The sequence below is a fragment of the Arachis hypogaea genome, chromosome 16 (assembly GCF_003086295.3).
Source record: "Arachis hypogaea cultivar Tifrunner chromosome 16, arahy.Tifrunner.gnm2.J5K5, whole genome shotgun sequence".
NCBI classification, from domain to species: Eukaryota; Viridiplantae; Streptophyta; class Magnoliopsida; order Fabales; family Fabaceae; genus Arachis; species Arachis hypogaea.
Window position 1 is genome coordinate 131,874,501 of NC_092051.1, and position 4,295 is coordinate 131,878,795.

General features: G+C 39.6%; 1 non-coding gene across 1 annotated transcript; it reads left to right on the forward strand.

Moving 5' to 3' along the window:
- Positions 1-2,926: 2,926 nt before the first annotated feature.
- On the forward strand, positions 2,927-3,034 carry LOC112760660 (small nucleolar RNA R71). Its single transcript, XR_003181090.1, has one exon. It is a non-coding gene; the product is annotated as a small nucleolar RNA R71 (small nucleolar RNA).
- Positions 3,035-4,295: the final 1,261 nt, after the last annotated feature.

Genomic DNA, 4,295 nt, shown 5'->3' on the forward strand with positions numbered 1-4,295 from the left:
TACTTCTTGTTCTTTTGAATTAAAATATTTTTCATTTAAGAGAGGTGATGGATTCATAGGATATTCATATCTTTAAGACAAAGTTACTAACTACTAATGATCATGTAATGAAGACACAAACATAGATAAGCACATAACATAGAAAACGAAAAACAGAGAAAGTAAGAACAAGGAATGAGTCCACCTTAGTGATGTCCTTGAGCTCTTCTATGTCTCTTCCTTGTCTTTGCTGCTCCTCCTTCATTGCTTTTAGATCTTCTCTGATTTCATGAAGGATGATGGATTTCTCTTGATGTTCCACCCTTAGTTGCTTCCAATAATTGTGTGGAAGAAAATGTATCCCCTGAGGTATCTCAGGGATCTCTTGATTTGCAGTCAAATGTTCTACCACTGAGCTATAGACCCTTGATGGAAGCTTTTGTCTTCCCTTTCCTCTTTCTAGAGGTTTCTCTGGCCTTAGGTGCCATCAATGGTTATGGAAAAAACAAAAAAAGCTATGCTTTTACCACACCAAACTTAGAATGTTGCTCGTCCTCGAGCAAAAGAGGAAAGAATAGAAGAAGAAGAGGATATGGAGGAGATGGATGGCTGTGTGTATTCGGCCATATGGGTGGGATTGGGTGGGGAAAAGATGTTAAATTTTTGAAGGTAAGTGGGTGTATGGGTGTGAGTGGTAAATGGAAGACAGCAGGGATGAGTGTTTATTGGGAATAGAGGATGATTGAGAAGAGAGAAGAGAGTGAGTGAAGGTAGATGGGGATCCTGTGGGGTCCACAGATCCTGGGATGATCCTGTGGGGTCCACAGATCCTGAGGTGTCAAGGCATTTACATCCCTGCACCAAATTAGGCATGTAAAATGCCTTTGCACACAACTTTGGGCGTTCAGCGCCAGGTTGGTGCCTATTTTGGGCGTTCAACGCCCATTTGCTGCCATTTCTGGCGTTGAACGCCAGAACCATGCTTGTTGTGGGCGTTCAGCGCCAGGATGCTCCCATTCTGGGCGTTCAGCGCCAGAACTATGCTCTGTTCTGGCGTTTGAACGCCAGACAGATGCTCCTCCCGGGTGTGATTTTCTTCTGCTGTTTTTGATTCCGTTTTTGATTTTTTTGTTTATTTTGTGACTCCACATGATCATGAACCTAAGAAAGCATGAAAAATAAGAATTAGATAAACATTGGGTTGCCTCCCAACAAGCGCTTCTTTAATGTCAATAGCTTGACAGAGGGCTCTCATGGAGCCTCACAGATGTGCAGAGCTTTGTTGAGACTCTCCAACACCAAACTTAGAGTTTGGATATGGGAGTTCAACACCAAACTTAGAGTTTGGTTGTGGCCTCCCAACACCAAACTTAGAGTTTGACTGTGGGGGCTTTGGTTGACTCTGCTTGGAGAGAAGCTTTTTCTGCTTCCTCCCCACGGTTGCAGAGGGAGATCCTTGAGTTTTAAACACAAGGGAGTTCTCATTCCATTGAAGGAATATTTCACCTCTGTCAACATCAATCACAGCTCTTGCTGTGGCCAGGAAAGGTCTTCCTAGGATGATGGATTCATCCTCTTCCTTTCCAGTATCCAGGACTATGAAATCAGTAGGTATGTAAAGGCCCTCAACCTTTACTAATACATCTTTTACTTGTCCATAAGCCTGTTTTCTTGAGCTGTCTGCCATCTCTAGTGAGATTTTAGCAGCTTGCACCCCATAGATTCCCAGTTTCTCTATTACAGAGAGGGGCATGAGGTTTATTCCTGAACCAAGGTCACACAGAGCCTTAAAGATCATGGTGCCTATGGTACAGGGTATTATGAACTTTCCAGGATCCTGTCTCTTCTGAGGCAATGTCAGTTGATCCAGATCACTTAGTTCATTGATGAACAAGGGAGGTTCAACTTCCCAAGTATCAATGCCAAATAATTTGGCACTCAGCTTCATGATTGCACCAAGAAACTTGGCAGTTTGCTCTTCAGTAACATCCTCATTCTCTTCAGAAGAGGGATACTCATCAGAGCTCATGAAGGGCATAAGGAGGTTCAATGGGATCTCTATGGTCTCTAGATGAGCCTCAGAGTCCTTTGGTTCCTCAGAGGGAAGCTCCTTATTGGTCACTGGACGTCCCAGGAGGTCTTCCTCCTTGGGATTCACGTCCTCTCCTCTCCTCACAGGTTCGGCCATGGCGCTTATGTCAATGGCCTTGCACTCTCCCTTTGGATTCTCTTCTGTATTGCTTGGGAGAGTACTAGGAGGGATTTCAGTGATCCTTTTACTTAGCTGGCCCACTTGTGCTTCCAGATTTCTAATGGAAGACCTTGTTTCATTCATGAAACTTACAGTGGCCTTAGATAGATCAGAGACTAGATTTGCTAAATTAGAAGCATTTTGTTCAGAGTTCTCTGTCTGTTGCTGAGTTGATGATGGAAAAGGTTTGCTATTGCTAAACCTGTTTCTTCCACCATTATTAAAGCCTTGTTGGGGCTTTTGATCCTTCCATGAGAAATTTGGATGATTTCTCCATGTTGAGTTATAGGTGTTTCCATAAGGTTCACCTAAGTAATTTACCTCTGCTATTGCAGGGTTCTCAGGATCATAAGCTTCTTCTTCAGAAGATGCCTCTTGAGTACTGTTGGATGCAGCTTGCATTCCATGCAGACTCTGAGAAATCATATTGACTTGCTGAGTCAATATTTTATTCTGAGCCAATATGGCATTCAGAGTATCAACTTCAAGAACTCCCTTCTTCATAGGCGTCCCATTACTCACAGGATTCCTTTCAGAAGTGTACATGAACTGGTTATTAGCAACCATGTCAATGAGTTCTTGAGCTTCTGCAGGCGTTTTCTTTAGGTGAATGGATCCACCTGTAGAGGTATCCAATGACATCTTTGATAACTCAGATAAACCATCATAGAATATATCCAGGATGGTCCATTCTGAAAGCATGTCAGAAGGACACTTTTTGGTCAACTATTTGTATCTTTCCCAAGCTTCATAGAGGGATTCACCTTCTTTCTGTCTGAAGGTTTGAACATCAGCTCTAAGCTTGCTCAGCTTTTGAGGAGGAAAGTACTTGGCTAAGAAAGCCGTGACCAGCTTATCCCAAGAGTTCAGGCTATCTTTAGGTTGAGAATCCAACCATAATCTAGCTCTGTCTCTTACAGCAAAAGGGAAAAGCATGAGCCTGTAGACTTCAGGATCTACTCCATTAGTCTTAACAGTATCACATATCTGCAAGAATTCAGTTAAGAACTGAAAAGGATCTTCAGATGGAAGTCCATGAAACTTGCAGTTCTGCTGCATTAGAGAAACTAATTGAGGTTTCAGCTCAAAGTTGTTTGCTCCAATGGCAGGAATGGAGATGCTTCTTCCATGTAGATTGGAATTAGGTGCAGTAAAGTCACCAAGCATTCTCCTTGCATTGTTGTTGGGTTCGGCTGCCATCTCCTTTACTTGTTCGAAATTTTCAATCAAGTTATCTCTGGATTGTTGTAATTTAGCTTCTCTTAATTTTCTCTTCAGAGTCCTTTCAGGTTCTGGATCAGCTTCAACAAGAATGCCTTTTTCTCTGTCCCTGCTCATAAGAAAGAGGAGAGAAAAAGAAAAGAAGAGGAATCCTCTATGTCACAGTAAAGAGGTTCCTTATTGTTAGTAGAAGAAAAGAAGAAGAAATTCGAACACAGATAGAGGAGGGGGTTCGAATTTGGTGATGATGTGAGGAAGAGATGTTAGTAGATGGATAAATAAATAAAATAAGATGAGAGAGAAGGAGGGAATTTTCGAAAATTATTTTGAAAAGGAGTTAGTGATTTTTGAAAATAGTTTTTGAAAATGTTAGTATTTTCGAAAATTAAGATTAAAAAAAAATAAAATAATTAATAAATTAAAAAAGAAATTTTGAAAAAGGGGAAGATATTTTCGAAAATGAGAGAGAGAGAGAGTTAGTTAGGTAGTTTTGAAAAAGTTAAGAAACAAACAAAAAGTTAGTTAGTTAGTTGAAACAAATTTTGAAAAGATAACAAGTTAGGAAGTTAGAAAAGATATTTTGAAAAGATATTTTTGAAAAAGATAAGATAAGAAGATATTTTTGAAAAGATATGATTGAAATTAGTTTTCAAAAAGATTTGATTTTTAAAATCTCAATTAATGACTTGATTCATAAGAAATCACAAGATATGATTCTAGAACTTAAAGTTTGAATCTTTCTTAACAAGTAAGTAACAAACATCAAATTTTTGAATCAAAACATTAATTGTTTATGTTATTTTCGAAAATTTGGTATAAAAATAAGAAAAAGATTTTTGAAAAA